The 25111-nt window shown below is 46.2% G+C and overlaps 1 protein-coding gene across 4 annotated transcripts in view; it reads left to right on the top strand.

Annotated features, from left to right (window-relative positions):
* The window catches only part of LOC309644219 (uncharacterized protein), a 146198-nt gene that overhangs the window by 28244 nt on the left and 92843 nt on the right, over positions 1 to 25111 (top strand). Inside the window, exon 2 of one of the 4 annotated variants that reach the window (XR_014254296.1) lies at positions 4062 to 6427. The exons of the other annotated variants lie outside the window; for them this stretch is intronic. The gene's annotated coding sequence lies outside the window, so the exon portion shown is untranslated. Of the gene's footprint in view, positions 1 to 4061; positions 6428 to 25111 lie in introns of those variants that run through there. 4 annotated transcript variants of the gene reach the window in all.

The following is a 25111-nucleotide window of genomic DNA, read 5'->3' as shown; positions in this document are numbered from 1 at the left end:
TACTTGCCCAACCAACCTTCCCATCTGACTCGTTCAGGGCTTGAGGGATGTCACCTTCATACCATCCATCCCCTTCCTTCTATCTCCAGTCACCTTGGCCCTAACCACCCCCTTACTACCTGTGTTGATGTAGCTTCTGGCTCCTCTTCCCCAGTCCTTGGTCTGCTATTGTTTCCTCTTTCGCATTCATCAGTCCGCTTCTAGCTCCTCCTCCCAGCCACTGGACTCCTTGGACTCCTTCAGCTCCTGACCCTCTGGATGCGCTTTCCCAAGTGGCTTTTGTTCTCCCTCCCAGCCCAGTCCTTCCTGGGGTGGCGTCTCCAGGATCGACCCGTTCCACTCACTTCCCACCCAAGCCTTTGCCCCAGCACCACTCTGTGAAACGTCAGTGCTTTCTTCCCTCGCCTGCAGGACAGCTTCATAGGAGGTGGTGTTGAAACATCTCAGCCTCATGCCTGCACTTCCCTACAAAAGCTGCTGGCCCTGGGAGGCTCACAGAGCCCTCCTTTCCTGCAGTTACCGTTTCCTCCTGCTTAACGGTTCTTCCCCCCATCTCCCCAAGCCAAACCGTACTCAAGGAATACCTCCTCTGTGATGCCTTCCTTGATTTTTATATTTTATAGCCTTCTCTGGATAAAACTCATTTAAAAATTTGTAGTAAAAATACATAAAATAAAGTTCACCATTTTAGCCATTTTTTAAGTGTAAGTTCAGTGGCATTAAGTACATTCAAAATGTTATGCAACCATTAGCACTATCCATCTCCAGAATTTTTTCGTCATCCAAACAGAAACCCCATACCCAGTAAACACTAACTCCTCATTCTCCTAGTGGCTTGGAACTTCTATTTCACTTTCTGTCTCCATGAATTTAAATGCTCTAGGTACCTTCTATAAGTGGGATCATACAATATTTGTCCTTTTCTGTCTGTCTTATTTCACTTAGCATAATGTTTTCAAGGTTCATCCATGTTGTGATATGTCTTGGAGTTTCATTCCTTTTTAAGGCTTAATATTTCATTGTATGCAGACCACATTTTGTTTATTCATTTGTCTGTGGTGGACATTTGGGTTGTTTCTACCTTTTGGCTATTGTGAATAATGCTGCTGTGAGCACTGGTGTACAAGGGTCTGTTTGGGTCCCGGCTTTCAGTTCCTTTGGGTATATACCTAGGAGTGGAATTGCTGGATCATGTGGTACTTCTATGTTTAACTTTTTGAGGACCTGCCAAACAATGATCATTTCTGTGACCCATTTATGAGACACTTTCTGGTTTACCAGATGCTGGCTGTTCCATTAGCTTCTCAGAGCAAACCTATGACGCAAACACTGTTATTAACATCACCTTTATTCAGGTGAAGAAAACGAAGCTCAGAGAGGTTCAGTGACTTGATCAGGGACCATGTTGCCAGGGACTTTGGCCTTAAAACAAGATTATGTGACTATGGTGTCCATAGGCTTTCTGGTGCCATGTGTCACCCTTTCAGTATCCCCTCATTGCTTTATCCCTACTGCTGGAATGACCTCTAGGTCACCACGATTATAAACATGTCTGAGCCCCTTTCCAGACTGTCAACCTCAAGGACAGGGGCTGTGTCATGATTATCTTTGTCTCTCCCATGCTGCACAGCGTCTGGTACATGATAAACCCTCAATAAATGCCAATTGAATGGATAAATGAAAGAATGGGGTCTTGAGGGAGAGGAAGGTGAAAGGAGGGAGGTGCCACAACAGAGAAATGGCCCAGAGGGCCTCGTGTTACCTTCCTGTTCTGCCCCAGACATGCCGATGGAACTGGTGTCTCCGCATTGATGGTGACCTCCACCCCCTCGTTCCTCAGAAGTGTCGTTGCTCAGTCTGATTTCCCTGGCTCTGGACATTCCTGGTTGTGATGTGTTCCATACACTGTTTTGATGCTCACTGCTCCTCTGCCTCCTCGGCTGCCACTGACGTCAGGCATTAGGTCTGTTACCCCAGCACCAAACATAGTGCCAGGCACGGAGGAGGTGCTCGGTACATGGCTATTGGCTGAATGAATTTTGCAATGACTGGGCCTCAGGGGGTCACTCCTCCTCACTTGTCCACGCACTGGCGGGAGAGGTGTCAGACGGAATGCAGGACTCCCAGTTAAATGTGAATTTCAGATAAACAACGAATACTTTTCTTTAGTATTTAGTACATGCTTATGCTAAAAAATATTATGCATTGTCTATCTGAAATTCACATTTAACTGGGTATCCTGTACTTTTATTTGCTCCATTGGCAACCCTAGTCACTAGGTACTTCTTAATGTCACATCACCAAAATTCTCAGAAATGCCAAGGAGAAGAGTAGGAAACTGGTTTTCCAGAGCTAAATTGCTAACTATTTTCTAATCTTAAAAATGCAAACATGGGACACTTCTTTTCCTAAATGAAAAATAATCCTACACATGCAGCAATTTAATTCCCATTTGAAATTGCAGTTTCTGGCTCCTCTGCTCTGGTGTCAGAATATCTCAAGCGTCCATACACTCTGGCTTTGGCTAATCTTGGCACCCAAACCATTCACTCTGGGGGTGTACGTGCCTGTGACCCTTTGGGACGTTCCCGGAAGGCTGACACGTGTGAGTCTTGCTCACAGCAGGCCAGCCGTCCTGATGTGTGGCATTTATGACACTCATCTTTCTGCACGTTCTACTGAGCTTGACCGTTCTATAATCCAGAACTTCCTGCTCAAGACTTTAGTAGGAACCTGACTCGGTTTCCCCAGAAGCTTCTTTTTCATTGTGACACTGGCAGGAGATTCTCTCTAATCTCCCCGAGGGTCCTTTTGAGTTCACCTGAGTGAGAGGCCCGGGATCAGCTCTCTTCACCGGATGTACCTCAGACTTCCTGGAATGAAGGAGGGGCAGGGGGCCCGGGTGAGGAGCAGAGTCACTGCCTGTTTGACAGGGGTAGAGTCTGCTGGGGCCTGGGGAACTGGGGGCGCTGGGCGCCGAGGCCAAACTGGGGTGGAGGTGGGGGCCGCCGGAAAGGGCCCAGAGAAGAAAGGAAACTCTTTCGTGGGTGTTTACTCCTGTGGTTACCCTCCTAAACACTGAATTTTAAACCCCCTTCCCCCGGCTGCTTGTCTAACTCACCTAATTTAATCTTGCCGGGATGCAATTACTTACGCGTCTGCTGATTTGGGGATTTCTAAAAAAACATTAGCTTTTCAGCCTTAGGAGCAGCTGGGCTGATGAAAAGCAGTGGACAGGAGGTGGTGGCGCCATGTGAGCAGCAGTCATGACGAACGGAGGGACCGAGAGCAGAGACACGCGGGGGGTCATCGGGCTGCCCAGCCGCTCAAAGGCACTTTCAAAAGTTTGGGGTCTCTCCCAGGCGATGACAGGCTGGGAGGAGGGCAGAGAGGTCACACAACCCAGGGATGTCCGAGTTACCGAACGTCTGAACTTGGCTTCTTGAATTTAGGAAGTTCTTGGGCTGAGGGACTGAAAAGCCTGTGTCCTTCCAGGGCCTCAGTTTCCCTCAAGCTCAAAGTGTGGAGGGCAGTCTTGGTTACCAGCTGTCCAGGACAAGGGGACGCTGCAGGGACTTGGCCTACTTAGGAAGACAGATAGCATCCAAAGTCAAGTTAGAATAGGTCCAAAGTGAACAGAGCCGAGGATGCCTTTCCAGAAACATCTGCGGGGTGGGGAGGCTGGAAGGTACAGTGGTGCCATGCGGGGTGAGTTATCCTTTGAAAGCTCTGCTCCCCTCTGGACTAGGAAATGGAATTTGCCTCATAACCTAAAATCCCAGCTTTGCTTTAGCTGTTACTCACTTGAGGGGCCTGGTGGGAACTGGCTGACGTGGGGCCAGGCAGTCCAGGGAAATCAGCCTGCCCTTTGGGACTGTCCCAAAGTCCCCAAATTTCCCAAACGCCGGGGCTCAGGCTGGAACAGAACACCCCACAGGGATCTCATCAGCCAATGCCCCATTCCATTCTGTTTTCAAAGGGAGGAGTTATATGGGGTAAAGTAGCCCTAGGTTGTATTTTAGAATCTATAATTGACAAAAAAATGTTTTTGTTTCTATCAGGAGATACCTGAGAGGGGGGTCCATGGAGATGTCATCATCTGATTACAGCCACTGAAGGGATTATATAGAAGACTTGACCTGTGAGTTGCCCTCTGGCCACCCAGTCAATAAGGAAGGGGCTGAGGGGGGAGGTGAGAAGGGGGTGTAGAGGGGAGATGGCAGGTCAGGGTTGGTGGGTACCATTAAGTCCCACAACCCTTGCTCCATCAGGAAGGGCCTCCTGGTGGGCACAGAGAAACCATCTAGAGACTTCTGAACCCTCAGGAAGGCCCAAAGAATGAACCAGATCCCAACCATCCAGAAGCCTGAATCCAAAACACATCAACTGTTTCCTTCCTGGATCTGGGGGTTCCCTCCCAGGCAGGACCCTCTCTGACATGACCAACAGAGTAGGATTATTTTGTGAAGTTCTAAGAGATCAGATGATGGGGTTTTATTGTCTCCACTTCTCCATTCTCTTCCCTTTGTGGAAAGTTATGTTCATTCTATGTTTGTGTGATGCGTAGGTTCACTGGGAACGGGGTTTTGCGGGTGACATATGGGACGGGAAGAGCTGGACTGGCATGGGGTGGGGGGCTATGGACAAGCCAAGTCTGTGGTTGGGGAGCCACCTGGATGAGGTGGGGAGTGGACCCTCCGAACGCGCCTGAGAGTAGAATCAGAGATGGGGCAAGGAGGCTGAGTGGGGGCAGTGGGCGGGCCTTCCTCTCTGGGCCTCTCTCCTGGCTCCCCCTCTTCCTTCCCATTTGCGCGTTGATGACGTGGCGGTGGCCAGAGGGGAGCCGGCGAGCTGGCCTCTTGTATAATCCGATAATTGGCTGTAATCCGTGTATGACATATTTGGAGATCTGCCTCCCCATTAACTCCTACTTGAAGAATAATCACATCTCCATATACGAGCCTTTGGGCCAAGTTCTCCCCTCACATTTCGGAAGCTCCTATCATGGACTCCACTCTACCAAAGACAGTTGTAATTGCCCACACGCTGTTTGTTACATTTTTAACTTACCATAAAATTTTTTAAAAATCTATATTCAAAGGGAGGGCCCTCCATTGACATCTTTGAATAAAGGTGGGAGAAAAATTCTTAGAAGCTGGCAGGGTGGGGGTCTGTTAGGCAGAGTATGCATGTACTCGATGCGACAGAGAGGGTCTTGACGAGAATGCTGGGCATAGGGGTGCAATGTTGAGGGGCGGGGATTCATGTTATAGGTGTGAAACTACAGCAGTGCCTCTGGTTGCCATGGAAACAGCGCTCGGAGGTTGTAGACGTGGGAGGGCCCGGGTGGGAGGCCTGATACTCTTTCTAGGAGGGGGCAGCAACGAGCCAAGGTCAGGTAACTGTGCGAAGAGTCTGGTTTGGAGCTTCTGGGAGTTCAGCCCTTTCTCTGTGCGCTGGCCTCTGAGCACTGCTCAACACTGCCTGCTCTCTGGGTGGGAAACCGTTCGAGGAGAGGACAGAGACTCAGAGGGACTAGAGGGTAGGTGGGCAGTGCCTGCATTGCCCGCACAAAGAAAGCCTTTCAGCCCCTGAAGTGTTGCTCCCCGGGGCAGGAGGAAGCGGGCTAATGCAGGACAAGCGTCCAGATTCAGGCTGGAAGTTTGTGTTGAATGTGGTACCACGTGCTGGTGATGAGTTACCCATTCATTCAGGCAGGCCTGCGGACTGGGTGGTGACATAGATGATAAACTGCGGGGAGGACCAAAGGGCCCCTCTGTTCCCAAATATCCCTCCAGAACTTGGCACAAGGCCTGACATCCCACCATTTGTGTTCCGTGCCTTTGTCCTAAGCATCTTCTCCTCAGGCTTTTCCTTCCCACTGCAAGTTCTCCTAAGGAGGGGGTCCCACATTGAGTCCTTGTGTCCTGGGCGTGGACTAGTTTATAAAATGCTTTGGCAAGATCAGCGCAGCACAGAGCCTCAGGGAACCTGGACCAGAGGAGGGATGCTGGGAGAAGGGAGAACGATGGAGAAATGAGGGGTAGGAGGTTCCAAAGGCAAACGCTCTGACCTTTTCAGTTTGTCCGCGTACCTGTCCAGGCTTGATGGGCAGCTTGGATGGTGCGTTGAAGGCATTTCCCACGATTCCTACCACTCTCCATGCCGCCGTGCTTGAAGGCCTGATAGTTCAGAAGGTTGAGAGGCGGGTGCTCTGAAAGGCGGCAGTTGCTACTTGGGACACGTTTGTTTTAAGATCCCAAGCATCAGGAGGTGGAGAAAAATGCTTTCCCAGATGCTCCTGTTTGTCTCTCCTTGTGCTGCACCCAGGATGCCCAGCAAGTAGGGTACCAGATTAAACATGGGACACCAGGTCAAATTGTGCTTTCAGATGAACAGCGAGTGGTTTTTGTTTTGTTTTGTTGTTTTTTTTGTTTGTTTTTGTTTTTAACATCTTTATTGGAGTATAATTGCTTTACAATGGTGTGTTACTTTCTGCTGTATAGCAAAGTGAATCAGCTATACATATACATATATCCCCACACCATCTCCCTCTTGCATCTCCCTCCCACCCTCCCTATCCCACCACTCTAGCTGGACACAAAGCACCGAGCTGATCTTCCTGTGCTATGCTGCTTCTTCACACTAGCTATCTATTTTACGTTTGGTAGTGTATATATGTCCATGACACTCTCTCACTTTGTGCCAGCTTACCCTTCCCCCTCCTTGCGTCCTCATGTCCATTCTCTACGTCTGCGTCTTTATTCCTGTCCTGCCCTTAGGTTCTTCAGAACCTTTTCTTTTTTTTTAGATTCCATATATATGTGTTAGCATACGGTATTTGTTTTTCTCCTTCTGACATAATTCACTCTGTATGACAATCTCTAGGTCCAACCACCTCACTACAAATAACTCAATTTCGTTTCTTTTTATGGCTGAGTAATATTCATTCATTGTATATACATGCCACATATTCTTTATCCATTAATCTGTCAATGGACACCTAGGTTGCTTCCGTGTCCTGGCTATTGTAAACAGAGCTGCAATGAACATTGTGGTACATGACTCTTTTTGAATTATGGTTTTCTCTGGGTATATGCCCAGCAGTGGGATTGCTGGGTCATATGGTAGTTCTAGTTTTGGTTTTTTAAGGAACCTCCATACTGTTCTCCACAGTGGCTGTACCAATTTACATTCCCACCAACCGTGCAAGAGGGTTCCCTTTTCTCCACACTCTCTCCAGCATTTATTGTTTGTAGATTTTTTGATGATGGCCATTCTGACTGGTGTGAGGTGATACCTCATTGTAGTTTTGATTTGCATTTCTCTAATGATTAGTGATGTTGAGCATCCTTTCATGTGTTTGTTGGCAATCTGTATATCTTCTTTGGAGAAATGTCTATTTAGGTGTTCTGCCCATTTTTGGATTGGGTTTTTTGTTTTTTTGATATTGAGTTGCATGAGCTGACTTGTATATTTTGGAGATTAATCCTTTGTCAGTTGCTTCATTTGCAAATATTTTCTCCCATTCTGAGGGCTGTCTTTTCGTCTTGTTTATGGTTTCCTTTGCTGTGCAAAAGCTTTTAAGTTTCATTAGGTCCCATTTGTTTATTTTTGTTTTTATTTCCATTTCTCTAGGAGGTGGGTCAAAAAGGATCTTGCTGTGATTTATGTCATAGAGTGTTCTGCCTATGTTTCCCTCTAAGAGTTTTATAGTGTTTGGCATTACATTTAGATCTTTAATCCATGTTGAGTTTATTTTTGTGTATGGTGTTAGGGAGTGTTCTAATTTCATTCTTCTACATGTAGCTGTCTAGTTTTCCGAGCACCACTTATTGAAGAAGCTGCCTTTTCTCCGTTGTATATTCTTGCCTCCTTTATCAAAGATAAGGTGACCATATGTGCATGGCTTTATCTCTGGGCTTTCTATCCTGTTCCATTGATCTATATTTCTGTTTTTGTGCCAGTACCATACTGTCTTGATTACTGTAGCTTTGTAGTATTGTCTGAGGTCAGGGAACCTGATTCCTCCAGCTCCGTTTTTCTTTCTCAAGATTGCTTTGGGTATTCGGGGTCTTTTGTGTTTCCATACAAATTGTGAAATTTTTTGTTCTAGTTCTGTGAAAAATGCCATTACAAGTGGTTTTTTAGTCTAAGTATGTCCCATATATTGCATGGGGCATAATTATGATTATTCATTGTTTATCTGAAATTCAAATTTAACTGGGCATCCTATATTGTTATTTGCTGAATCTGGCAACTCTACCTGTTAGTGGCTGGGATTCCAGAGCCCTTCTTTCAACATGGGGCTTCTGAAAGGATTGGCAGTGGTTTCTATCCCTCTCCCTCTCCCCCCTCTCTCCCTCTCTCCCCCTCTCTGCACCTCCCTCCTCCCTCTACCCTCCCTTCTCTACCTCTCTCTTTCTCTCTATCTCTCTCTCTCTTCAAAACCAGAAGTTTTAGAGTCAGACACATCTGGAAGCAATCCTGTTCTAAAATTTATGGACTGCATGATCCTGGTCAAGTGACTTTACCTCTGAGTTTCAAGTCCCTCAAGTAAGACGGGGATGATAGTAGGGCCTCATGAAGCCAAGATTAAATGAACTAATATATGGAAAGGAACAAGTACAGCATCTAACATCATAAAACTGGCAAACAGCTTTTGAGCTGTCAGTGCTCCTTTCAAGCTCAGGTATTGATGTGGACAGGTGCTGTCTATTTCCATCCCCACTCTGACCCAAGGGCACACCCTGGCACCTCTTCCAGTGAAGAAGAGTCCTCTCACACAGCAACATTTGTGAGCAAAGGAGACTTTCCTTAGGAGAACCAGAGGTGGGAAATTAAACTAGGCAAAATCTGGCCCAACACCTGCTTTTGCACAGTGGTTGAGCTAAGGATGGTTGAAAAAAATCAAAAGAATAATATTTTGTGACACATGAAAATTGCATGAGTGAAAACTTATGTCCACACAAACACCTACACACGGATACTTATAGCAGCTTTATTCATAATTGCCAAAACTTGGAAGTAACCAAGATGTTCTTTAGTAGGTGAATGGAGAAATAAACTGTGGTACATCCAGACAATGGAATATTATTCAGCACTAAAAAGAAATGAGCTTTCAAGCCATGGAAAGAAATGGGGGAAACTTAAATGCATGTTACCAAGTGAAAGAAGCCCATCTGAAAAGGCTACATACTGTATGATTCCAACTATATGACATTCTGGAAAAGATAAACCTATGGAAACAATACAGAGATTAGGGATGGCCAGGGGTGGGGGCAGGGTGTAGGATGAGCACAGAGGCAGAGCTCAGAGGACATTTAGGGCAGTGAAATTATTGTGTATAATACTATAATGGTGAATGCATGTCATTATACATTTGTCCAAACCCATAGAATGTCCAGCACCAATAGTGAACCCTAATGTAAACTATGGACTTTGGGTGATTATGATGTGTCAATGTAGGTTCATCAATTGTAACAAGGGTACCACTCTGGTGGGGAATGTTGGTGGTTGGGGAGGTTTGGTGTATGTGCAGGGGATAACTCTCTGTACCTTCCCTGCAATTTTGCCATGAACGTTAAACTGCTCTAAGAAAATAACATCTTAATTTTAAAAAATTATATGAATGAACAAATTTTAAATTGGTGCACAGCCACACTCACACTGTCTACGGCTGCTTTCCCTCTGCAACGGTAGAGTTAAATTGTTGCAGGAGACTGTATGACCTAAAATACTCTGTAGTCCTTATAGAAAAAGATTGCTGACCCCTGCTCAAGGAGCTCGAGAAATGAACAATGGCTCACCCTCAGAGCAGGGTACCATACAGCGGTCACACGGGCACCCACAAGGGTAAATCTCAGAATATAATGTTGAGTGGGGAAAAAGGAATTTTCAAAAGGATCCATAAAATATGGTGTCCATCATGTAAAATTTTAAGCAGCATGTAGTACTATAGCATATATATATATATTTTTTAAATTTTATTTATTTTTGGCTGTGTTGGGTCTTCGTTTCTATGCGAGGGTTTCCTCTAGTTGCGGCGAGCGGGGGCCACTCGTCATCACGGTGCGCGGGCCTCTCACTATCGCGGCCTCTCTTGTTGCAGAGCACAGGCTCCAGACGCGCAGGCTCAGTCGTTGTGGCTCACGGGCCCAGCCGCTCCGCGGCATGTGGGATCCTTCCAGACCAGGGCTTGAACCCGTGTCCCCTGCATTGGCAGGCAGACTCCCAACCACTGTGCCACCAGGGAAGCCCAGCATATATTTTTTATAGGTACGTACATAAGTAGTAAAAGTTTAAAAAATGAACTGGAATAATAAATACCAACTTCAAGACACTGGTTACCTTTGGAGAGAGAAGAAGAGGAAGTAATGAGAGAAGAGTTTTAACTAATTGTTAACGTTTCAGTTCTTTTTAAAAAGGATGATATGAAGTAAATATGATACAATATTTGCATCTTTAATGTTAGTGATGAATACTTGGGTAACTGTTATATATATATATATGTGAAGATGATATGTAAGTGCCTTTATGTATTTCTCTGAAATATTTCCTAAGTAAACCAAGCCATTTTGGGAAAAGAAAAGAGAGATTAAATAACTCACTCAAGGTCACCCCGCTGGGAAGAGGCAGATTTGAAGAACCTGGATTTATTGTTTTAAATTTTAGTATTTTAATGACCTCATTTCCACTTCCATCATGGTTGGGAACATTATGCCAAAGTTCATTCTCTCTCTCTCTTAATTGAAATATAATTCTCAAACCATAAAAGTCACTCTTTAGAGCATAAAATTCAATGGTTTTTAGTATATTTACAAAATTATGCAACCCTCACCACTGTTTAATTCCATAACATTCCATCACCTCAAAAGGAAACCCCGGGGCTTCCCTGGTGGCGCAGTGGTTGAGAGTCTGCCTGCCGATGCAGGGGACACGGGTTCGAGCCCTGGTCTGGGAAGATCCCACATGCCGCGGAGCAACTGGGCCTGTGAGCCACAACTACTGAGCCTGCGCTCCTGGAGCTGTGCTCCACAGCGAGAGGCCGCAACAGTGAGAGGCCCACGCACCGCGATGAAGAATGGCCCCCGCTCGCCGCAGCTGGAGAAAGCCCTCGCACAGAAACAAAGACCCAACACAGCCAAAAATAAATAAATTAATTAATTAATTAAAAAAAAAAAAAGGAAACCTCATACTCAGCAGTCACTTCCATTCCACCCTACCCCCAGCCCTTGAAAACTAATAGTTTACTTCTTTTCCTATAGATTTGACTAACCTGGAAATTTCATTTAAATGCAATACTGTTTATGGCCTTTTAAAAGAATGCTTTCTTTCATTTAGCTCAATTCTTCATCTATGTTATAGCATGTATAAACACTTCATTACTTTTTAATGGATGAATACTATTCCATTGTATGGATATACCATACCATAATCAGCTATCTGTCAGTTGATGGACTTTTGGGTTGTTTTCACCTTTTGGCTACTATAAATAATGCTGCTATGAACATTTGTGTGAAATGTTTGTGTGAACATATTTTCAATTATCTTGGGTATATACCTAGGAATGGAATTGCTGGGTTTGACTTTTTGAGGAATTGCCAAACTATTTTCTAAAGAGTCTGTACCATTTTACATTCCCATCAGCAGTATGAGGGTTCTGATTCTCCACATCTTTGTCAACACTTGCTATTGTTTTTTTAGTTGGTGTTAAGTAGTATCTCATTGTGGTTTTGTTTTTAATTTCCCTCATGGCAAGTAATGATGTTATGTATCTTTTCATGTGCTTATTGGTCATTTGTATATCTTTGGAGGAATCTTTGTTCAAAACCTTTGCCCATTTTAAAATTGAATTGTTTGTCTTTTAATTGTTGAGTTCTAGGAGCATTTTATATATTCTGGACTCTAGATCCTTATCAGATATATGATGTGTGATTATTTTCTCCCATTCTCTGGGTTGTCTTCTCACTTTCTTGACAGTGCCCTTTCAATGCACAAATCTTTTAATTTTGATGAAGTCAATTTATGTATTTTTTTCTTTGTGTCTTGTACTTTGATGTCATATCTTAGAAACCATTGCCTAGTTCAAGGTCACAAAGATCAACACCTATGTTTTCTTCTAAGAATTTTATAGTTCTAGCTCTTACATTTAGGTCTTACATTACGAGCCATTTTAAGTTAATTTTTGTATATGTTGTGAAATAGGGGTCCAAATTCATTCTTTTGTATGTGGATAACAGTTGTCCCAGCACCATTTGTTGAAAACATTTGTCTTCCCTCATTGAATTGTCTTGGCACCCTGGTCAAAATCAATTGATCATAAATGTATGAGTTTATTTGTGGATTCTCTATTCCATCAATCTGTGTTTATCCTTATGTCAATAACACACAGTCTTGATTACTATAGTTTTGTAGTAAGTTTTAAAATCAAGAAGTGAGACCTTCAACTTTTGAAGAACATGGATTTAACTCAGTCTGTCTGACCCCAGAGATAAACTCTTAACCACATGCTCTACATCTCCCCTAACTTACTGATGTAAATGTTTAGTGAAAGGTCTTTCTCGTTCTGCCTCCCCTAAGAGTTTATAAATAAGAGTAGAGGTAAGCCCCTTGGCACCACCAGTGGCATCAAACCGTCTGGCTCAGTCACTCTGGTGGGCTCCCGGGTCCTGTCCATTCCTGTACAGGAGAGGACCCCAGCCTGCCCCTGAGAATTTGCTGACACCCATGGGGTCCATCAGGAAGCAGTTCAGGATGCCTGGCAAAAGGAATATGATGAGATGCCTTGATATAGGCTTGGTATCCTAACAGGCCTGCTACAGAGACAGTGGCCTAGGGTCATGTGGAAGGCATGGGCTCCATGTGAATCCTTTCAGACTTTGTGGGGCCAACAAAGAAGGTTCCAGAAATTTTGTCCTCTGAGCCCTTGTTGAAAAAGAATATTCTCCCCCTCCTTCTCCCCCCCTTAGAATGGCACCTACTAAGCATCCCTAGCGTCCTTTCCATCTCAGAATGGGGAAGTGGGGAACCAGATGGAAAGGGTCTTATGCAGGTGCAAGTGGACCTTGAGTGTGATGTATACTTCCCATCACACCCAGCTGTCCAGGCCATGGCAGCGAGGCCCAGGGGCACAAGGGAGTCAGGGTTCCTGCTCCTGTGCCCTCACTCTCCCCAAATCCTATGTTCCTCTCACCTCCAGAAATGCCTTGTCTTTTGTCTGTTTTGTCTGGCCTATCCATCGATAAGGCTCATTTTAAATCCCACCTCTTCCAGGAAGTCTGCCCAAATCCCCAGCCCACTGAGGCCTCACCTCAGAACTGCTCCAGTATTTGTTATCCAGAGCTCTCACGGGTTCCTGAGATGTTGCTTTGTTTGTTACTCTTTCACATCTGCTGGTTTGATTTGTGAGTGATTTGAGCTCAGGGTCTGTGCCTCTTTTGTACTCTCCCATGATCCCTAGCACAATGGCAGGCACACAGGAAGCATCTACCGTGTTGGTGAATAAATCAGTGAATGAATAAACAAACGAAGCATATTTGAAGAAGCTCCTGGAATTCTGTTCTTAAGGAAGGAGAGAGCCCCAAACTAGGTCAGGGGAAAGCCAGCCCTGTCTCTCCACCCTAGTCTGGCTTTGGGGAGACCTCAGACACCCTCAGCATGGCCGGGGAGCGGTGTGCCTGCTCCCCAGCCTTGGAGAGCAGGGAAGACAGAGGGAGACGCAGGGCCCAGACCAGATGCCGATGGGGTGGATGCTGGGGTCCCTGAGGGGGGACCTTGGCATTGGCCTCCCTCATTATATTTTTGTTTATTTTTCTGTTTGTGCCCAATTACCTCAGACAGTGCCCCACGCTGGCTAAGAAACGTGAAAACAGCTAAAGACGAAATAAAGCAAAAGCGAAAAACAAGGAAAAGAGGGTAAACAAAGAGAGAATTCACCTTTCATTCGCCTGCAAAGTCCTCGGTTGGGGAATGAAGTTAAGACACAAAAGCTTTGCAACAACAACATTGTGGGGGAAGGCACAAGAGGGAAGCCGAACAGCCATTAAAGCAATTAAGAAAAGATTAAGGTCGCTTGTGGTGGAGAGAGAGAGAGAGACCCATTAATCAATAGGCCAGAAATCACAGCAGGCTACAAAATTATAAGACCAGGCAAACTGGAGAACACACAGGCTTTCCTCAACCAAGATGCCTGAGTAACTCAAAAGCAGAAACATTATATTCATTTCTCAGGCTTGGGGGAAAAAATGCTTCTTAGGGGAACCCTTTCCTTTTAATCAGCTATTGGGGCATCCTGAGGTGGGGGTGAGATCCACATTGATTTCAAGGCAAATTCTAAAGCATCATGGTCTAAAGAAGAGTTCGTAATAATGCATGATACCAATGTGACTGGGTTGGAGGGAACATCATAGCAGAAACCTATGTGATAATATTAGAAAGGATCTTAAAACTCCCTGGGGGAGGTTATTATTGTTCTCAAATATGTGCTGCCCCTTCCTAGGAGGACCTACATCCCTGACCCATTGGCAGTGGGCTTAGCTGTGTGACTGGCTTTGGCCAATGATATATATGTCACTTCCCCACAGAAGTTTTAACAGCCAGCACACTGTTTGCCCTGGGCTTTTTCCCCTTTGCAACAACAAACCCAAAATGTTCTGGACGGAATCTGTTTCCTCATTTCTGCATCCCAAAGTGAAGCCAGGGTGGGGCAAAGACTCAGTGGACTGGCAGACGACATATATTGTGAGCAAGAAATAAACTTTATCATTTGACACTACTGAGAAATGGGGGGGGGGGTGTTTGTTACAAAGCCTCTCCTGACTGATACATTTCCTTGCAACATGTCACTGATGCATGGAACCTTCAGTGGCTCCCTATTTCTTACACGATAAATCTCAAACTTTTGGTCCTGACATCGAGACTTTCCCTTGCCCCCACTCATCAGAGTGTTCACCATTCCCTTCATGTACCCCACAGTCTTGCCTGACTTCTTTTCTCACTCTGCCCCAAATACCTTCTTGGGCAAGTTTTGGTGAAGAAGGTCTCCTGGGTTAAGGGATCTGAGTTACTCAGGCCTTTGATCCTGCCCTCTCTGCTATGTCCTCTGTAAAACCATTTCTAATCACCCCAGCTCAAAAGCCATCTCTGGACTGACCACTCTAGTTCATGATCGTATCATTCAAACAACATTTATTTTGATTTAACAAATATTGAAACATATGTAGTGCTTGCTGAGTGACAGGTACTATATTTGTAGCTTTGTGTAAATTAGCACATTGAATTCTCACATGACCCTATTATTCCCATTTTACAGATGAGGAAATCGGGGCAAAAAGAAGTTAAATAAATTCATAGAGCCAGCAAGTGCCAGGTGAGGATTTAAACCCAGGGCACTTGGGCTCCCTGCTCTTAAGCTCTGCAGCGCACTGCCCCGTATGCTCCTGCACTATCTTGCATGTGGCCTGGGTTACTTCCCCAACAAGATGGTAGGGCTCTGGAAGGCAGGGCACCTTTCTAGATTGCTTATCTTCCCTGGCATTGAGTCCCAGAGCTGGCCTGCTAGCTCCCTGCCAGGATCTGTTAGTTGATTAAAAGTTTAATGGGTCACTTCATTTCATCCATTTCTTTGCCTCCATATAGAATAGACGTGAAGCCATCTCAGAGAATGTATCTTCTCTAGAAGGGCCGTTACACTGTAGGGGAGGTGTCCTGATGTCTGGCTCAAGTCTCTCCTGCTGCAACATTATCTTGTTTTCCTTTGTTTCAAGCTTTATAGCAGGATGAGCAGCTCTTAGAGTAATAACTATTATTTTATTAATCATTATTTTATTAATTCCTTCCTTATTTGAACTCCGCCTTGTTCCCCCCAAAATATATGGTGGCTAATAAGGAACCATAAAATACAACAGAATACACATAAAGAGCGAGAAAGGATGACCAAAATACACCGTTAAATAAAGAAAAAGCACATTTCAGGACAGTGCGTACTTTGTGAACCATTTATAGAATTCATACAAAAAATTAATCTACTCACATATTTCTATAATTTCTTTAATTTATTAAGATTAAAAAAGAAAGGTCTGAACTAAAGATAGTGGACACTGCTAGGGTTGGGGGGTAGGAAATAGTCCTAGAGAAGGATGGTGGGCATTTCCACTTCCTGTGTAATGTTTTATTGACGTGAAGCAAATATAACAGAATATTAACAGTTGTTAGTTTTTTATGGCAGGTACCATATATAGTATTATTTTATGTGCTTTAATTTTGGAAGAATATCTCAAAGTTGTATTCACTTGCTCTATGAGCCACTAATTGATCTCTAAGCTCTCTAAAGGGCAATATAAAGAAAGGAGCCAGGTCACTTCTATCATTCATGAGTGTCCCCAAGTGAAAACATATCCAGGCTTTGGAGGAGTCCAGAACCTGGTACTGAGAACCCCAGAAGCTATGCTGGTTCCAGAGTGTCTGGGGGAGGGTGGTCACAGCAGGGGGTTGGGAGTCTGAGAGCGTGTGTGTGTCTGTGTGTGTGTGTGTGTGTGAGAGAGAGAGAGAGAGAGACAGAGAGAGAGAAATTGGAGGAGGGAGCTATTTGTTACAGATCTGCATAGGTGTAGCTCTTCGCCTAAGTTGTCTGTTCGAATGACTCCGGTGGGGACCACCCTCGGCCCTGCTGCTGGGGGAGGTCAGGGACAGCCTCCTCGTGATGGCCCTGCCACCGGCCAATGACTCAGTTTTTTAAATGGCATCACAGCAAGGCCCAGTTCATAAAGCAATTCTTCAAGGAGCCCCACTTCTGTCGGGCAGGCCCCAGCTCTCTGCTCACCTGGTCTGGGGTTTTCAAGCCCCTGGAAGAGTAAAGGAGCCGTATGTCCTTAAAGCAAAGAAATGCAAACTACTCCTGCCCTTGGCCAAGCCTGCAACCATCACAGGGAGGAGGTGAGGTGGGGATGGTGCTGCCTGCAGGTACCTGGGAGGGTCACCAACGTCTTCCTGCCCTTGTGAGGGAACAGCAGCCAGCTGAGAGCAGAGGAGACTGGGGACCCACCTCTCTAGACGGCCGGCCCTCCTCCTCTGGAGGTGGGCCCGTGGAGACTCACTTTCCTGCCAGGTTTTTCCTCAGAAAACATTTGAAATTGGCTCCAGCACCCAAACGCACTGTGATGCAGGCACCCAGGATCAGCTCCAGGTGAGGCCCAGTAGTCTAGCCTGAAAAACATGGAAGGCAGGTGTAACCAAATATCCAGCTCCCACCCCCCCGTCAAAAAAGAATTCAAGAATGTTTGCCCAGACGGGCCACACTTCCTGGTGCGTCCCCTAGATGCCCTGCTTGGGAAACGAACCCCCTGTAATCTCATGAAGTGTGAAGCTGACATTTTCCAATCAGTTAATGTGGCTTTCAGAAGAGTCGCTCTCTCCCTTCCTTAGGGCAGTAATTAGCAAAGAGAACCAATTGCCTGTTCAGAACCCTTAGTCCCTAAACAGCCGTACTTCAGAGCCAAGGTTTTGGAGCCAGAATCCAGTCCCGCTACTTGGTAGGAGGCACATTCCTTCAGCTTGCTAAGCTTCAGCTTCCTCATCTGTAAAGTGGAAATAATCTTAATAATGTACTTGCCTGGGTTGCTGTGGGGGAAACGCCCATTTGCTAATCATAAACGTTAGTATTATTATTACTTATGTGGGTGATGGTAGCATTTCTACCCATAAGTTCTTCCCCCTGCCTTCTATCCTCCAGACAGATCTTAATTCCTTTGTCACTTGACCCTCCAGTGCTCCAACTGCTTTAATTGATTTGATACCGAGCAGAGAGCTGTCTCACCTCTTTGGAGCGATGCGAGCTTCAATCTGGTCCTTGAGACAGTTTCCTGGGTCAGTCGGTTTGGGGGGTTCTGAGGTGTGTATCACTGAGAGACAGGACCCTCGATTCTGTAGCTGCCTTCTGGAAAGGGCGTCCCCTTCTCCCTCTCCCTCCCCACTCCCCCTGCCATCTCCAGGGGAGAGTGAAAATTGGGAGTCAGCTCATGCTGAAGGATGGGCCTTGAGAAACGTTCTCTTAGCTCTTGCTTTGGGACAAGGGTCTGTGAGCCGAGAAGGGCTGGTGGTTGGATTGGTCAAGTTCTGTGGAACAAGACAAGTCATTTCTGAGGTGATAAGAGAGACTCATGGGCCTTTACAAAGAGGGAAAAGAAAAGGCCTACTTGGCCATTGCGGGGGAGGATGCCCAGGGACCCTCACTAAGCCCCTGACTCACGGCAGGGCCGTCCTCATTAGCATGCCGGCACTCAGGGCCCCTGGGAGCCACACTTGATGGATTATCCGGAGCTAAGAGTAATCCCAAAATCCACGGTCACAGGCTCCAGGAATAAAAGAGAGCTGGGAATTGGGTGGGTAGGGGGAAGGGGCGCTGAGTACCAGACAAGCAAATAATATTCCTATTCTAGTGCAAAGATTCTCAAACTGTTTTTGTTTAAGGACCCCTTTTCACTCTTAAAAATTATTGAGGACCCCAAAGAACTTTTTATTTATGTGGGTTATAGCTGATACTTTGATTATATTGATATTTACTGTATTAGAAACTAAAACTGAGAAATGTTTAAAATGTTTATTCATGTATTTTTAAAATCACCGTACTAAGCCCATTACATGTTAGCATACATAGCATGTTTTTATGAGAAATAGCTATATTTTCCAAAGCCAAAAAAATCAATGAGAAGAGTGGCATTGTTTTGCATTTTTGCAAATCCCTTTAGTGTCTGGCTTAATAGAAGACAGCTGGATTCTTGTCTCTGCTTCTGTATTCAGTCTTTTGTGATATAAGACATTATGGAGCTTCTGGAAAACACCAATGTGCACTCCTGAGAGAATGAGAGTGAAAAAGGCAAATCATATCTTAGTATTATTTTGAAAATCATTTTGACCCAGGGGTCTCCAAACCATACTTTGAGAACTGTTGTTCTCGTGAACAATGGAAATAACCCTTCTAAGGTTCCAGAAGCGTCTTTTAATTTTGTAGCTTCTCCTCTCTTTACTCTCTACCTAACCCTGGTCTGTATCTTAGCCTTTTCACAGAATAAAAACCCTACCAATGTGCCAGGCACTGTGCTAAATGTTATAGAGACACAAAGAAGAAAGAGCCAAAAGCTGGGGCTGGAGTTCAGCTCTGTGTCGCCCTAGGCTCAGAGGATGCGGTGCTCAGCCTACAAGTGAAGGAGAAACCTTGGCTCCTTCCGGGGTGGACCGGAGGGAGACACACACAACACGGTTAAAGAGCCCATCAGTGCGGCCGGTGATGTGCTGTGTGGGCTGAAGCAATCAGAGAAGTCTTCATGGAGGAGGCGGGATTAAGAGTCTAATATGAGGGACTTCCCTGATGGCACAGTGGTTAAGAATCCGCCTGCCAATGCAGGGGACACGGGTTCGATCCCTGGTCCAGGAAGATCACACACGCTGCGGAGCAACTAAGCCCGTGGGCCACAACTACTGAGCCTGAGCTCTAGAGCCCGCGAGCCACAACTACTGAGCCCACGTGCCCCAACTACTGAAGCTTGCAGGCCTAGAGCCCGTGCTCTGCAACAAGAGAGGCCACTGCAATGAGAAGCCCGCGCACCACAACCAAGAGTAGTCCCTGCTTGCCGCAACTAGAGAAAGCTGCCCGTGTGCAACAACGAAGACCCAATGCAGCCAAAAAAAAAAAAAAGTCTAATACGATCTTCCTGGCACCTTAGAGCCTGAGAGAAGGGCAGGGCTGAGTGGTAGTGAACTTGAGAGAGATAAAGGAGACTAGCCTGATGGATAAGGGTGCTAGGAGAGAAAGCATAGCTGATGGCAAAGGGAACAAGAAGCTGCAGGTCAAAAGCGGGGCTCCTGCATGCGGGACCCTGCATGGGCCTGGCCACTTTCTCCAGGCTGCAGACTGTGAGCTATTGTGGATCGGCGGAGCCTCACTGGCACCTCCTGTAGCAGCTCCCCAAATGCTGCCCTGCCATTAGAATCTGGGCTGTGAGGACGCTCAGGACCCCACCATGAGGTTGGGTCCCTCAGCCCTGCGTTCTGGAGGCCACACGCCCTCAGGGGCCCACTCACCTTCCTCTCTGACCCAGTTAGCTAAGTCCCTGGCTAGTACGAGGCTCCTCGTTTCTGCATTTAAGGCCCGCATTCTTTCCATTGCACTGCTCACTTCCCTGGATAGCTATGGAAATAGAGAGAAAAGAAAGATAGAAAGAAAGAAAGAGAGAGGGAGAGAGAGGGAGGGAGGGAGGGAGGGAGGAAGGAAGAAAGGGGGGAAGGAGGGAAGAGGAGGGAGGGAGGAAGGAAGAAAGAAAGGGGAGAGAAAGAGAGAGAGAGGGAAGGAGGAAGGAAGGAAGGACGGAAGGCGAGGAAAAGAAATGATGCAGTTAGACAAGAATAATCTTTAAGTCCTTTCTGGCTCCGGAGTTTGGCAAATCTTGTTTAAAATGTGCTAAATGCCTGCCCAGTACTCTGGCAAAACTCTTGTTCATCACGTCCTAGTGAAGTGTGTGTAGACAAGGCAGCTCCCTCGGTGGACCTTCCCCTGCATCATCCTCCGGGAGAGCGAGACCCCAGAGATGCAGCTAACGCTATAGCATTTTTTGAAGATGCAGCTGGGAAAAGCTTGAACACTTCTCTATAATGACACGAGAACCAGAAAACGAGAAGCTTCCTTACCCTGGTGAGACTGTAAACCTCTCCCTCATTGTCCTTTCTCTTTCTGCTGCTTCATCCTCACGTCCCCAAGAGTCAGGCACGACTTCCGGCTGGAGAGAAGGACCCATATCGCCCTCTTCATATCTCCTGGTACAAGGCCCAGGGCCACCTATTATCAAATGAGTAGTCAGTGGTACATAAAGGAGTACAGTAATGTAGTATAGGTAAGAGTGATGGGATCAGGCAAGTGCGGGGATGTGGAGGATTAATGAATTAGGGACCAAACTGGAGTGGATGGAGAGCCTCAAGAAGGCCGGAATGAAGCTAATTGAAGATCTGCTTCCCATAAATCAACTGCCTGCCCCTGGAGACTCAAGGCTGTGTGGGCCATAATATGCAGATTGGTGGGAGAGCCATCCTCCTCGCAGGCTGGAGAGAGCCACTGTTTCGTGGAGCAAGGTAAGACAGAGCAGCTTGAAGGAGAAATAGATCAACGGAACAGTGGGGGCCATTTGCTTTCTACCTTGTTCCTTTCTCCGGGTTCTGTGGTCTCTGATTAGCTCTGTGACTTGCTGGGTGATTTAACAGATTTCCTTTTTTAAGCTTACTGACAAGGAAGCTCCAAACTTCCAATAAACCAGCTGTAGAAAGCCAGCCAGGACCAAAGGAGGGAGCCACAAGGGGGTTTGTGAAAGTGCAGCTCTCTGGGGAAGCTGCAAAGATTTGTGCGTTAGTAATTCTCTTTCCAAATGCTTCCTGCTGCCCTCTGGCCAGCCCTGACTTACCCCAGAGGGCAATGGGACTTTGGCCAGAGGAGGGAGCTGGGGTACAACCTGGGTGGGAGGCAGGAACAATGGCCTGAGCCTTGGTCATTGTTAGGAGCCCAAACCCTGGGAGAGGGGCCAGGCCATGTCGGGGAGAGGCCCACAGTCCCAAGCCCAAGTTGCTGGAGGACTCGCTTGTTCTTATGCCCATCAGATGCTTTTACAAAGGAGACTTGGGTCCAGGGTAGAGTCTTGACTTGCTGGGGTGGAGCCGATTCTCCTGTCCACACCCACCTCCTTCTGTACACACCTGATCCTTCAACTGCTGTTCTGCGGGAGAGATGATGCCAAATGTTGCTCTTGGTGTGGGGAAACAAGCCTCCTCATACACTGCTGTAGCAGTGGAGATGGGTGACCTTTGGGGGTATATATGATAAAGCCTTCAACAAGTATATGCTTTATCTGGGCAGCTGCATTTCTTGGAATGTATTGACAGGAAATAACCAAATCGTGTCCAAAGGTGAGAGTATGACGATCTGCTTATTGCACTGTTGTTTATAACAGCACCAGAACCCTAGAGAAGCCCTAATCACCCACTGATGGGGTAGGTTAATAAATGAGGGTACAGTCATGCCTTGGAGTAGTATGCAACCATTCCAGATCATGCTGTGGGCACATATATATCACCAGGGACATATATTCACAATATATTTTTAGATGTTAAGTGGCAGGTTACAAAAGAGCATTGCATACTATGATTCCATTTTTTTTTTTTTTTTGGTAAATAAATATCACATATATGAATGACAAAGGTCTAAAAGGCTATATATCAAAATGTTGACAGTGGTCATCCAGCAAGAGGGGTCTCAGGTGGTTCTTTTCTTTTTCCTTAATTGAACTTTCTAAATTTTGTATAATGAGTATATACTTGAGCAATTTTTTTTTTTAAATGAACAAAGAGAAACTTTCTTCCAAATTCTTTAAACTTTGGGTTTATTTATTTATTTATTAATTTATTTATTTATTTATGGCTGTGTCGGGTCTTCGTTTCTGTGCGAGGGCTTTCTCTAGTTGCGGCAAGTGGGGGCCACTCTTCATCGCGGTGCGCGGGCCTCTCACTATCGCGGCCTCTCTTCTTGCGGAGCACAAGCTCCAGACGCGCAGGCTCAGTAGTTGTGGCTCACGGGCCCAGTTGCTCCGCGGCATGTGGGATCCTCCCAGACCAGGGCTTGAACCCGTGTCCCCTGCATTGGCGGGCAGATTCTCAACCACTGCGCCACCAGGGAAGCCCTGAGCAAATATTTTAAAGGCCAAGGTGGAGGAAACGGGTTTGTGGCTGCGAGTGAGCCAGGTATGGTTCTGTCACCAGTCAGGTTCTAACTTGCCTGTTTCTGATTGTCAAATGCAGCAAACCAGGACAGACTTCACTTTCCAGAAAGATCTTCAGGAGACAAAATCTCCTAACACAGCACAAGCAGCTCCGGGAGAGGGTCAAGCCCAACTCGAGAAAGCCTTCAGGGTATGTTCAGGGTCTCAGAGCACCTCTACTCTTCCTCCTAGAAAGAGGAAAAAGCCCACCAGGGCAGGGGTCCTGAAATCACTTGCCCCACTGCCTTCAGGGGAAGCCCTCCCAGCTTCTCATCATGCTACCCAGGTAATGGGCAGGGGGCATGTGAGAACAGCAGGTGGTGAAAGAGAATAAATTGCATAACCTGAATTTGTCTGATGTTCCAGTAGAGAAAATCTTCTGATGAAGATTTTCATCAGAAGCATTGAAAAAAAGTTTCTGAATACAAAAAAAAAAACCACCAACAACAAACCCACATTTTTTCCCCCCCGTGTCTGCCTCTTAACTTTTTCATTCCTCCATCAAGGAGTAAGGAAGACAGACATCTCTAAGGCATCCCACCTTTTTACTTGTGTTAATTTAGGTAACATGTGGGATAAAATCATTGGTGAAACAAATTAGTAGTTACCTTCCACATACATTGCACATTCAGGTCTGTGTCTCCTAAGCATATTGCAGTAGATACCTCCTCCCTCTCTGAGATTCTCCCCCCCCCCAATTTTATTGAGATATAACCCTGTATTAGTTTTAGGTGTATGACATAATGATTTTATATATATATATATAGTGAAATGATCACCACAATAATTTAGTTAACATCCATCACCTCACACAGTTACACATTTTGTGTGTGTGTGATGAGACCTTCTAAGATCTACTCTCCACAAATAAGTGAGGTCATACGGTATTTGTCTTTTTCTGTCTGACCCTCTCTGAGATTCTGATGGATTAAGTAGCAGCTCAAGAATCAGCAGCCAAGTGTGAAACAAAATACAGCTTTAAGAGTGTCTGAGGCAATACTCGATACCCACCCCCCAGCAGGGCTCTGATAACAGCAGGGCTGGAGAACTGGTTTAGGCTTCAGATCAAAGTGGCAACTGCTCCTCCTTTTCCCCCAGAACCTAAGAGTGCAGTGCTAGGAAAGGTCAACTTGAAGCACATTTGTAGAGAAAAAAGAGCAAGACAAAATAGTTAATGTGCCAGGGCTGCTAAGGCCCAAGTGATAAGCTGACTGGGTATCCCAGACCCCACGGCCACGCTGATGTGACGCAGGAAGTAAAAGAGGAAGTGGGCAGGTGTCCATGAGCTCTTCATGTACGGTGACCGCCAGGCTCTAAGAGCTTCCCCTCCTCCTGTGGGGAGAGAGCCTGTACCGTGAGCACGAAGTTCCCCCCACACCCTCTGGGTGGGAAGAGAGCTCAGAGATGTTCTGTCCTCGCTGCAGACAGAGGCAGAGGCGGGCAGGGCAGAGGGGAGAAGTTTCCTCTCTTGCCAGCAGGGCCACACCTGAAAGGACTGAAGGTTGCCCTTGAGACGTGACCTCATTCAGCCCCCCTTGGGTCCAGACCGTCCCTAATCTCTGCTGTTCTGAGGTTTATCTGCCTGGCCTCGGAGAGACCTTGCAGAGGTCACCTTCCTGCCTGGAGGTGGCTCAGCCTTGTTCTTCCATCTCCCTAGATTGACCTGTCTGTGCCACAGGAATGCTGAAATCGCTCCCTGGAACACCCTCAAGCCACTCGAGACCTCCCTGAAGGAGACAGTAGTCCTTGGTTGCCAACTCTGTTCCTCCTCCTGAAGGGCTAATGAAAGACAGTAGGGATTTCAGACAGGAGAGGACAGCTTGGGCCAGAGGTTGGGCTGAACTTTTCTTCCCAGAAGACAGACCTAAACCTCAAAATTAAGTTTCATAAATGACTTGTCCACTCTCTCCTTTACACAATGAGGCAACATGGAAGATTAAATAAGGATCGCTAATACCATCCAGTTTCCTCATATTTCAGAATATGGCCTGAGGTATGAAATGACTAAAGATAACCGTTCCCTTTTCTGGGCACTGAGTTCTGCCCACAGGTCCTCGGAAGGAACAGGTTTAGATGGCCGTGACTTGCCTTATCTTACCCTTCCCTCCCTCCAGCTGCAGCTGATTGGACCAGGGACGGCACTTGACTTAAGAGAAGCTCATTCAAGCTGGTGAGCTCAGCCTATCAGGGGCCCTCTTGCATATGCAAACTAGGGTATTTGGGAGTGGGCATTTGAGATAAAGCCCATGTAGAATGGGAGTTGGAATTAATGCCAGGGCAGATTCAAGCCACATGCAAGCCAGAAATAGAGGGGAGTT

This window comes from Balaenoptera physalus (genome assembly GCF_965194825.1).
Source record: "Balaenoptera physalus genome assembly, chromosome: 15".
In the NCBI taxonomy this organism is placed as follows: domain Eukaryota; kingdom Metazoa; phylum Chordata; class Mammalia; order Artiodactyla; family Balaenopteridae; genus Balaenoptera; species Balaenoptera physalus.
Note: the sequence above shows the minus strand (reverse complement) of the source record. Positions and strands in the feature narration are given on the sequence as shown.